Raw genomic sequence first — 12791 nt, 5'->3', positions numbered from 1 at the left:
CGCTGGTGTTTAAACCGTTAATAAGAGACTGGGCTGTTGACTCCAGGCCTGGATCCGCCCATTTTCACGGATGCGTCTCCAGCAAAAACAGAAAATCGCCTTAACCATTTGGCGGGCTCCGGCACGCTGGTGATGGGCTGCAGTCAATCCGAGCACTGACGCGGCCGGTATAGGTTGAAAAATAGGATATAATAGGAACGGATTGTCTCCGGCGCTATTTTTTGCCGGACTTGGAACGAAGATGCATTTTGCGTAGTTGGTAACAAGGAATCGGAACTTTTAACAACACGTCTGCAGCACGCGCGCACGCACGAAAATTACCGCCTTCGTTTTTATTTATCGTGCGATAAATGGAATTATTGCATATTGCGACAGGCTTAATTGACTATTTTGTTTGCCTCTGTGAAAACACAAACTTTTTTTTTTTAAACTACAAAGGTAAATGAGAAATCCCTCAAAGCCAGTTACCTTGTTGCTGAACTTGTTGCTAAATCCAAAAAGTCCCACGCTGCGGCAGAGACAATACTACCTGCCTGCAAAGCCATTGTCAGCGCGATGCTTGGCCCTGATGTGGTTAAAGACGTTGCTTGAGTCCACCTGTCTGATAATTCTGAGCTTTTCGAGCGTAACTGCTATAAAAAAAAATTAAAACAGAGAGAGACTTAGGCTACGTTCATACCACAGGTCTTAATGCACGAATCCGATTTTTTCGTGTTTTTCCGACTCGAGTGAGGCATTAACTTGACGGTCTGAATGTGACAAGTCTCGTAGAACTGGACCATTTAAAATCCGATCTGGGTCACTTTCGTATGTGGTCCAAATCCGATCTGGGCCACACTTTTCCAGACTGTCGCGGCGGTCTGTACTGTCCAGTCTCTCAAATCGGAATTCATGCAGCAATTACGTCATCAAAAAGCGAGAGAGACGCTACGGTAGCGGTGCAGCTGTGCGTCATTAGCGCCTAGCTTGCCTTGAACACGGCTTTTTAGGAAGGGTCGGACTTGACAACAGTCATAAAAAAAAAATAAAAATGGGTTGAGGATAAGCCTGAGAATGATCGGTTTACTGTCTGCTCCATATAAGCAATATTTCAACATTGTTTACACGGCCGAGAGTCGTGGCAAACTGCCCGTATGTGCGTGTGACATGCACGGACAGTACGTGCATGCTATCGATCCTTATAATTTAAAGGGAACGGAAAAAAGCCAAAGCTTATCGGGACTTTGAATATAAACCTAAACTGGGATTATTTATGTCTGTTATTTGTGTCCCCTTTTTAAAAAGCAAAATATGATATCCCTGGAATGACGGATGACAGCCAGCATGTGTGGTCATTTGTTTTGATGCTTCTGCGCATGCGGGTCGTCTTGCTCAGTGCTTGTCGGACTGCGAATTAGTGCGCATGCGTAATACTTGAATGGTCTCAATGGACAAAGGCAGTGTGAACGGGCACGCCAAAAAAACAGATATGTCTAAAAATCAGATTCGTGCATTAAGACCTGTAGTATGAACGTAGCCTTAGAGCTGTTGACGAAGATTCCTTCCAGTGTTCATCCATACAGGCTCAAGTTTCACACTGAGTAAGTACAAATATTGAGAAATTATTTTATAATTAAATATACTGTGTGGAAAGTCATTTTGGAACACTTTTGGTTTGTGGTGTGCCGCGAGATTTTTTCCAATGTAGAAACGTGCCGTGACACAGAAAAGGTTGAAAAACACTGGAATAGACAGACATACTGATGTGTCAAGAGGCACAGGCCAGATTATGGTCGTTAGCAAATGATTTATTACTTGTCTGCGGCCCGGTAGCAAATGTGCCACGGACCGGTACCGGTCCCCGGCCAGGTGGTTAGGGATCCCTGACCTGGCACTAGCTGGCCTCCATTAGCCCCAAGCTTCTTACTATTCAGACTGCTGTCATGATGGCTGCCATGTTTTGGGTCCGTATTTGCGAAGCCCATATACTGTATGTGTAACGGGTACACGTAGGTCCGTGTGTGTGAAACAGTGCGTGGAAAACTTCACGCCCGATTCCTTCATGCGGGCACGGTAGCAGCTGGGCCGTTGGCTCGAGCTTATGGCTCAGCGGTTAGTGTCTCCACGTGCCAAGTGAGCGTGTCGTGCGGCACAGTGTGGGTTCGTGTCCCGGCCTGGTCAGAGCGGGGAGCGGATCGCGTTTCACACCGGTTACATTGGTGCCGTGACCCGGATCGGCAGTGAAGGTTTCGCGGGGGTGAGTGTAACGGGTACACACAGATCCGCATGTGTGAAGCGGTGCGTGGAAAACTTCACTTCCGATTCCTTCATGTGGGTACGCTGGCAGCTGAGCCATTGGCACGAGCTTGTGGCTCAGCAGTTAGTGTGTTCAACTGCCAAGTGAGCGTGTCGTGCGGCACAGTGTGGGTTTGCGTCCCAGCCTGGTCAGAGGGGGGAGCGGATCGCGTTGGGGTGCGGTTTAAACTAATAAAAAAGTCAAATGCACATTCATTTGTCACTTCCAATCTGCTCCAAGAAAGTATAAACATTAGAAATATATAAATAAGACATGCAGACAGTAAAGCTTCCATGAGGAACATGGCTTAGAAAGTCGTACAGTTTGACATTTTCTAAAGAGGCGTGATGACTTAACGATTGTCGTACAAGAAAAAAAAAAATTCAAATTTAAAGTTTGGATCAGGCTTTGAACTGTTTTTTTATGGTCAATATTATACAAGTGAATGTTGCTCTATTTTAAAGGTAGCCTCCAGTGGCAATCCCCAGTACTGCAGCCTTTTCAAACACTTGCCCCTTGACAAAATTGCACTGATTGGCTAGTTTTCTCTTGCAGTCATGTGCCTAGTTAACGTTTCTAACACTTGCTGCTCGATGTCCAGTCCATTTTGACTGAGAGGCTCAAAATGGTTAGGACGTCTATCGCCATCGATGTCAGCCAATGACATGCTGGTGTGTAAGAGATCGAGTGGTGCACTCCCTGCCATCAATGGGAGGCCAGCTGGGCGGCAGCAGCAGAGGAGTGTGTGAATGAATCTGGGGTGTGGCGCCACAAGCTGCAGCCTCTTACGCAAGCTCAGCCTGATGATGACTCACACTGGATGTTATGATCACACATTGCAGTTTTAAAGGCACCTCGCCATCCTGGATTCCTGTGACATAAAAGGTAGCATGAGAGCAGGGTGGGAGGGGAGTAGTGACGCCTATGGGATAGAAGGGATTTACATAGATAAGAAGAGCATTATACAGTACAATATTATGATTATGTAACTGTTTTCATTCATCCTTATCCAAACTGTGTGTGTGATTAATGGCTAAGGTTCAGTCACACACAAACGTGTACATACCTCTGTAAAAGACTTTTATACAGATCATTCATTTACACACATCATGAAATTGGGCTACAACTGTGTCACTGAGCTGTGCCAACAATGTAATGCTTTCATAACCTCTTCCCAGCATTGTATGATTTACAGCACTATAAAAGGGTCACAAAATCCTCGGTAGAGTGACGAGGGTGTTAACCACTCATACCATTCTGTACCACCCACGCAGGAAGGCCTCAATTGAAGGTTCCTGTCTTTCTGGCTTTTCATATCTCACAGTGTTTGAATAATGCTGACAGATGAATACATTTCCCTTTTTTAAAGCTTTTGTAATAAAAATAATATTCTGCTGTTTCTTGCCAAAACATTGCTTTATCGAAGCACTGTATTTGTACATTTTACACTGAAAGTTGGTTAAGTTCCCGCTTTAGTTGATAAGTAGGTTGTTTTCGTTGACCCAAATACGCAACAAGGAAGTGGAAGATTACACAAAGAGAGTGTGGAAGGCCTGTGAATTTAACTTGAACAGACAGAATATTGTATCGTGACGCGCCTTCCCACTTCTGGTGCTGAGAACACTAAAGTACTGTGTCTACACTGGCTGGACATAATGACCCACACAACGACGAGCCCGAGAGACAGAATTTGCAAATTCCACGATAACTATTCATTGATTCAAATGAATGACGATGATTGTTTAGCTTTATTGTACCGCTGGAGGTTTTACTCTATTTTTAACGCTTTCCTCAGGGGAACAGTGTGTTATATGCTAAAAGAAATACAGTCCCTGACAAAAGTCGTGTCGCTTATCCATTTTGTAGAAACAATTGCTAATAACCTGACTTTTTATTATTCAATTGCTTTCAGAAATGGCTCATATGAAAGCTAAGACCCTCCCAAATGATGTTGAATGTACAAAAATATATTTGTTTCACTGAAAAAAGATTTGTCATTTAATGAAGACATAAAGGTCAAATTTTGGCAAGACAAAAGTTTTGTCGCCTATAGAAAGTAGTGTGAAAATTGAACAAAAAATGTACTTCAAATACAAAAATATGTTACATAACATAAGCGAATTAAGTAGTGGTGCCGTGAGATCCAAATTTACTGTAATATTTTGTATGACTTCCATGCGGTTCGGCAAGGATTCATACAATTTATTGATGAAGTCATCAGGAACATCAAAGAAAGCAGTCTTGCATGCCTCCCAGAGTTCATCAACATTCTTGGGTTTCGTCTTCCATGCTTCCGCTTTCATTCTACCACAGACATGCTCAATGATGTTCATGTCTGGTTACTGGGCTGCCCTGCCGTCCCATACACCTCCATACTGGATGTAACCCCAGACCATGATTTTGCCACCACCAAACTTCAGTTTTCTGAGTGAATCTCGGATCCATGTAGGTCTCCTGCAATATTTGCGACGACTGTGGTGTAATTCAATGGAAGATTCAGCTGAAAAATCCAGTCAGGTTCAGGTAAGTCAGGTTATTAGCAATTGTTTCTACAAAATGGATAAGCGACAAGACTTTTGTCAGGGACTGTGTAAGTCAGATCATTTCGGGACATAGATTCAAGTGTTACCTGAAATGTAAAATTTCCCTTAATTGCCTAGTTTTCGAAGAAATATCATCGGGACTATGAAGGAATATTTTTCTCGAAATTTAATAAAACTTATTTTTGTCAGCAGCCAAATGAGCATTCCTGGTCCTACATTAATTTCCTGTGCTCATTTATTCTTTCTGTACAGGAAGCGGCATGCATGCAGCCTTGTGTAAAGGCACCAACAAAGCAGCCGGCACGGTACTTCCCAGCAATGTTTCCTGTATTATTCCCAAGCTAAGAACACATGACAAACAGATGACCTTTGTGTTGTGTAGCATCTAGCGTGCCATGTTAGACAACACCATCATTTCCCTTTCATTTGCTTGGCCACTGATTCAAGTGCAAACACACTAATTTGCTCCTACTCTTGTGAGCGCAGTCTACTGTAAAGCGGTGGATGGTGGAATTGGCCCTGAATGGAGACTTCTGCTAGTGACAGATGGGCAGATCACTCCACTACTAGGATTCCATGTGGCTTTGCTTCACACATGACCCATATTCTGTTGGACAAAAGTGACACTGAACATTACCATCCAAGAACATTTCACTTGGGTTTGTTGATGTCTTGATGCAATTCGGTGATACGATGAATGTCTACAAATAGGCTCACGCTTCATCTTATAGTTTTGTGACAAATTCATACACATAGAGTCATGTGAAAAAATTAGGACACCACATGAAATATTCAGTCCTTTATTAACAAATGTTTACATATCAATGTACGATCTTGTTTTTCTTGGATCTCTGGAAAAGAAAGTGATTTATTTGCAGGTAAACAACAAAAATTAACATTGTTTTGCTCATTAAAACAAATATATCAACAAAAATGCATATTTTAACTGAGGAAAAAGTTAGGACACCCTACCACCTAATAGCTAGTGTTACCCCTTTGGCTGAAATAACTTCAGTGAGACGCTTTTTGTGGCCATCTACCAGTCTTTGACATTGGTCTGAAGAAAGTTTGCCCCACTCCGCAGCGCAGAATACTTTCAGCTGTGAGATGTTTGAGGTTTTTTTTTTGCATGTACAGCCCGTTTCAAGTCACCCCACAGTATCTCAATGGGTTTAAGATCTGGGTTTTGACTCGGCCATTCCAGGACTCTCTTCCTTGTCCAGTCCTTGGTGGATTTACTGGTATGTTTTGGGTCATTGTCAGGGTCCAGTTTTGCTTCAGCTTTAATTTTTTCGCAGATGATCTCACACGTTCCTCAAGCACCCTCTAATAAACGACAGAATTCATGGTGGATTCTATGATGGTGAGCTGGCCACGTCCTGCTGGAGCAAAGTATCCCCAAACCATGACACTTCAAACTCCATGCTTCACAGTTGGTATGAGGTTATTTTCTGGAATGCTGAATTGGGTTTACGCCAAACATGTCCTCTGTTTTGGTGTCCAAATAATTCAATTTTAGATTCATCTGTCCAAAGAACATTATTCCAGAAGTCCTGGTCTTTGTCTACATTCACTCTGGTAAACCTCAGTCTGGTCTTCATATTCTTCTTGGAGGGCAAAGGTTTCCTCCTTGCACACCTCCTATGAAGGTTAAACTTGTGAAGACTCGTTCTGATTGTACAGGTATGGACTTTCACATCAACAGTAGCTAGAGCCTGCTGTAGGTCCATTGAAGACATTTTAGGGTTTTTGGAGACTTCTTTTAGCATCTTGCGGTCTGCTCTCGGGGTGAACTTGCTGGGATAGCCAGATGTGGACATGTTGACAGTTGTTTTGAATGTCCTCCACTTGTAGAATATTTTCTGGACAGTGGAATGCCTGATTTTATATTCTTTTGAGATCTTTTGAAATCCCTTACCAGACTCATTAGCATCTACAATGTCCTTTCTGAAGGCCTCAGACAGCTCCTCACCATGCTGTTTTCTCTCACTTCAACAGTCAATCACTGTTAAAAGTATTCTTCGTTGAGGAGCGGGGCAAACTTTCTTCAGACCGATGTCAAAGACTGCTTGATGGCTAAAAAAAAGCGTCTCACTGAAGTCATTTCAGCCGAAGGGGGTAACACTAGCTATTATGTGGTTGGGTGTCCTAACATTTTCCTCAGTTAGAATATGATAAATTTGGTTTAGTGAGTAAAACAATGTTAATTTTTGTTGTTTACTTGTAGTAAATCACTTTCTTATATATATATATATATATATATATATATATATATATATATATATATATATATATATATATATATATACATACACAGTGCCTTGCAAAAGTATTCGGCCCCCTTGAATCTTGCAACCTTTCGCCACATTTCAGGCTTCAAACATAAAGATATGAAATTTAATTTTTTTTGTCAAGAATCAACAACAAGTGGGACACAATCGTGAAGTGGAACAACATTTATTGGATAATTTAAACTTTTTTAACAAATAAAAAACAGAAAAGTGGGGCGTGCAATATTATTCGGCCCCTTTACTTTCAGTGCAGCAAACTCACTCCAGAAGTTCAGTGAGGATCTCTGAATGATCCAATGTTGTCCTAAATGACCGATGATGATAAATAGAATCCACCTGTGTGTAATCAAGTCTCCGTATAAATGCACCTGCTCTGTGATAGTCTCAGGGTTGTGTTTAAAGTGCAGAGAGCATTATGAAAACCAAGGAACACACCAGGCAGGTCCGAGATACTGTTGTGGAGAAGTTTAAAGCCGGATTTGGATACAAAAAGATTTCCCAAGCTTTAAACATCTCAAGGAGCACTGTGCAAGCCATCATATTGAAATGGAAGGAGCATCAGACCACTGCAAATCTACCAAGACCCGGCCGTCCTTCCAAACTTTCTTCTCAAACAAGGAGAAAACTGATCAGAGATGCAGCCAAGAGGCCCATGATCACTCTGGATGAACTGCAGAGATCTACAGCTGAGGTGGGAGAGTCTGTCCATAGGACAACAATCAGTCGTACACTGCACAAATCTGGCCTTTATGGAAGAGTGGCAAGAAGAAAGCCATTTCTCAAAGATATCCATAAAAAGTCTCGTTTAAAGTTTGCCACAAGCCACCTGGGAGACACACCAAACATGTGGAAGAAGGTGCTCTGGTCAGATGAAACCAAAATTGAACTTTTTGGCCACAATGCAAAACGATATGTTTGGCGTAAAAGCAACACAGCTCATCACCCTGAACACACCATCCCCACTGTCAAACATGGTGGTGGCAGCATCATGGTTTGGGCCTGCTTTTCTTCAGCAGGGACAGGGAAGATGGTTAAAATTGACGGGAAGATGGATGCAGCCAAATACAGGAACATTCTGGAAGAAAACCTGTTGGTATCTGCACAAGACCTGAGACTGGGACGGAGATTTATCTTCCAACAGGACAATCATCCAAAACATAAAGCCAAATCTACAATGGAATGGTTCAAAAATAAACGTATCCAGGTGTTAGAATGGCCAAGTCAAAGTCCAGACCTGAATCCAATCGAGAATCTGTGGAAAGAGCTGAAGACTGCTGTTCACAAACACTCTCCATCCAACCTCACTGAGCTCGAGCTGTTTTGCAAGGAAGAATGGGCAAGAATGTCAGTCTTTCGATGTACAAAACTGATAGAAACATACCCCAAGCGACTTGCAGCTGTAATTGGAGCAAAAGGTGGCGCTACAAAGTATTACCGCAAGGGGGCCGAATAATATTGCACACCCCACTTTTCAGTTTTTTATTTGTTAAAAAAGTTTAAATTATCCAATAAATTTTGTTCCACTTCACGATTGTGTGCCACTTGTTGTTGATTCTTGATAAAAAATTAAAATTTTATATCTTTATGTTTGAAGCCTGAAATGTGGCGAAAGGTTGCAAGGTTCAAGGGGGCCGAATACTTTTGCAAGGCACTGTATATTAAAAAAAAAAAAAAAAAAAAAGACCAGACATTGATATGTGAACATTTCTTAATAAAGAACTGATTATTTCATGGGGTGTCCTAATTTTTTCACATGACTATAGTTGATCCTTGTGCAGTCTCTAAATGCGTCCCCTCAGGGCCGAGGAGAATCTGACTCGGGATCTTTTTAATCTGTCACACCTATTGGTATGAATGAAGCACTAAAAAGGATTTTAATCGCAAATAAAAGGAGATTAACCCATCTACATTGCGACTGGCAACTATAGCTATTCCTGCCATGAATGTAGTGACTATTAAAAGTATTCAAGGAACTCCATTTTGGGCATGGCAGGTGCCAACAGGGACTCGTCACAAACATGGAAGCTCTCCCGGTCATTTGTGCCATGATGCTGAACTGATGAAGTGACCTGTTGGAAAAATCAAGACAAATATTCATGATGTCATCCTTCCTCTGTGACATGATGTCAGACATTTAGCACTCACAAAGAAGCAAGATTAGGATTATTCTACAGTACTGTACACTGAACATCGCAAAGGCATCCACAGAGCAAGGCAGTTTTTCAAAATGTTAATACTTTTGCCCTAAGACTCTAAAATTCCTTGCTCTTGTCACAAAACAACTTTTTCTTATTCATAAATTTGAACAAACAGATTCATATTCCAAGTATTGTGTAATCCAGGAGGAAGCAGCTGTGAGCAAACTGTCAGTTATTTAGTATGCTAAGCATGCTCTTGTAACCACAGCAGATGTGAACTCACTCTGACTGGCTTCTATATCACATCAACGCATAACAAATGGGCCTTCACACCCATCTTAAATCCCACCAGACCCATGCACATCTGCTTCCAAAACATTAAGTGCTGAGCAAGCACATTTAACAATGGGGGAAAAAAATGCCTGTAGATCACAGGTTTCACTGCACCACGAAATATGATGATGGTCATAATATTGTCAGAATAAACAATGTATAATTACAATTTAGAGGAAGCTGTAGGGTCCCAAGCCCTGAATAATTTTATTGATAGGTGTCTCCAAAAGGCATTATCAAAAGGCTTCCCAGTTCCGTGTAAGTATTGTAAGTAACAATGTAAGCAACAGGGAAGGTTGCGGTTATCAAGTCATTTATCTTTGCTACATGGTTTTGTGATCCTCATAAGACTATATGCCCTGTCTCAATACTGTGCCTTTAGCAAGTAAGCAACATTTTTTTCTGGGCTTTTCCTCCACCAACATATTCTGACCTGTACTGAGAAAAAAAATACACATAAAGCACTGTATATTAAAATGACAACAGCTCATATCTTTTCAGTCTATCCCTAAGCATGGTGCAATCTAGCTCTGTTATGAAAGTGACTTGACTTGTATTAACTGTAGTAAACTGGTAGAGAAGATTAAACAAAACAACCATGCAAATTACCAGGGCTGCAGCTATCGAATATTTTAGTAATGGAGTATTGTACTGAAAACTCCATTCATTAATCGAATAATCGGATAAAAGCTTTTTTTTTTTTTTTTTTTTTTTTAGGTAAAAAGCAATTATAAATATACTAGGGCTGTCAAAAATTATGGTGTTAACGGGCGGTAATTAATTTTTTTAATTAATCACGTTAAAATATGTGACGCAATTAACGCACATGGCCCGCTCAGATTAAAATGACAGCAGTGTAATGTCCGCTTGTTACTTGTTTTCTTTTATGTGTTTGGCGCCCTCTGCTGGCTCTTGGGTCCACCTGATTTTATAGCTTTCAGCACCATGAGTAAGAGGTGTAATTATTGACATCAACAATGGCGAGCTATTTATTTTTTCATTAAAGATTTTTCAAATTTTAATAAAACAAAAACATTAAGAGGGGTTTTAATATAAAATTTCTATAACATGTACTAACATTTATCTTTTAAGAACTACAAGTCTTTCTATCCATGGATCGCTTTAAGATAATGGTAAAAATGTTAATGCCATCTTGTTGATTATTGTAAAGCGCTTTGAGTACCTTGAGAGGTAGAAAAGCGCTATACAAGTATAACACCACCACCACTATAATAAACTAATACAGTACTTATGTACCGTATGTTGAATGTATATATCCATCTTGTGTCTTATCTTTCCATTCCAACAATAATTTACAGAAAAATATGGTATATTTTAGAGATGGTTTGAATTGCGATTAATTACGATTAATTAATTTTTAAGCTGTAATTAACTCGATTAAAAATTTTAATCGTTTGACAGCCTTAAAATATACATGAGAAAACAAGAAATTTCACCTAATATTGTACCATTTTTAGACAATGACTTTATTTTAGATGTACATTGTTGAAAAAAGCCAACAATTGCATCTCAGATGTGACTAGGAAAAAAACAAATTCACTGCTTTCACTCAAAAAACTTAAGATTTTATATGAAAAAACAACTTCTTACCTAAAAATGTCATTATGCTTGTTAACACACACCACTTAAAAGTTAGGTTTTTCCCACGTGTTTCAATTGAATTTCCATTTATGTCAAGCTATCTAGTTAAGTCTAAATTGTAAGTCCTGATAGGATTTTGAGTTTTAGCAGTGTTCAAAATAAATGTATGATACCTGCTGTATTGGAGTGCATTAGGCCCCAGTGCTAATTGGTGTTTTATCCATCAATGACTACTGACATAAAATTGACAGTTTGGTTTATCATGTTTTTATTTTACACATTCATCACTCAACAGCGCTATTTTTACAGATTAAAAAAAACCTGTATGAAAGATACGTTAGCCACGCATCGACAGTAGTCATAATTACTAGAAACCTAGCCCTTACATGACTGACGTTACATTAGCAAGGTAATGTTAATCTTATTTATTAGCGCTATACGTTAACTCAATTTTACCTTGTCCCGAGTATTGGTCCTCCGCCCTTGGAGTAAACGTGGTGCCTTCTGTGGAGCGGGGGCAAGGCGGGCGGGTCGTGCGGTGGTGCCCGGCTGGGGTTTTGATGGCGGTCATCGGTTGCAGGGTTCAGCCGGGGGTGCAGAAACGTCGGTGGGGCCACAGGCAGCCGGGGACGTGGAGGGGTAGTCTTATGCAAGTGCAGTTTTACAGTGAATACATGAAAAAGCGTTCGCCTTGGTCTCCAGCTTGAAATGCTCACATACTTTTGAGATTTTCTGCTCTTTCAAGGTGCCTTTCTCTTCGCTTTCGTTGGCTTCTTCATCGTTACCTCTATGTTCATGCGTGGTTGAAATCAAATATATCCGCTGCCTGTCCCTCCTTCTTCTACGTGCGTGACGTCAGCACGTTGTGCCGCATTAAAAGTAGTCTGGCTAAAACGTCATGCTGAGAGCTGGCAAAATTAAACGATTCCTCGAGGCGGAGAAAATTCCTCATCAATTTTTAAAATCGAGTTACTCAAATTATTCGAGTAATCGCTTCAGCTCTGCAAATGACTAATTAGCAGTGAGAAAAATAGTGTTGAAAGCATGTACTAAAGTGCATAGACATTATTCGAGATCCTAAATAGCATTGAATTTGTGTTTATAAAGAAGCTGGAATAAATGTGTCTGCTGCATAAAATTAGACAGGATTTTCTGCATTGTTATAGGAGAATAATCTAAAGCAGATTGAAAAAACTAAAGCAGGGAAGCGCTACAGCACAGGTGTTAAACACGCTTCCGGGGGTTAGATTCAGCCTGCCACATCAATTTCTGTCGTCTGTGAAAGTAACTGATGTGCATCGGCTTTGTTTCTGACTAAAATAAAATTTTTGTAAAATTTCTTTCGTTCTCAATGAGACGGATGAGTTAAGACATCTTTGAATATGTTAGGAAAAGGAAAAACTAAATATAGAAAAATCAAAGATGGAGAGTGTTTAAAAGTATGGCATCACAGGTGATGCAATTAAAAATGATGGATAAGAAAAAAGTTGTGCAACCAATGCAAAAAGTAAGTGTTGAGCCTTGGCAATATATATATATTGCAGTGTTATTTTTTTCTAATATCGTTCAGGCCTATCCCAAACAGAGCTATTCAAGTATTCAACTGTTG

Source organism: Corythoichthys intestinalis, chromosome 2 (genome assembly GCF_030265065.1).
Source record: "Corythoichthys intestinalis isolate RoL2023-P3 chromosome 2, ASM3026506v1, whole genome shotgun sequence".
Taxonomy (NCBI): domain Eukaryota; kingdom Metazoa; phylum Chordata; class Actinopteri; order Syngnathiformes; family Syngnathidae; genus Corythoichthys; species Corythoichthys intestinalis.
Note: the sequence above shows the minus strand (reverse complement) of the source record.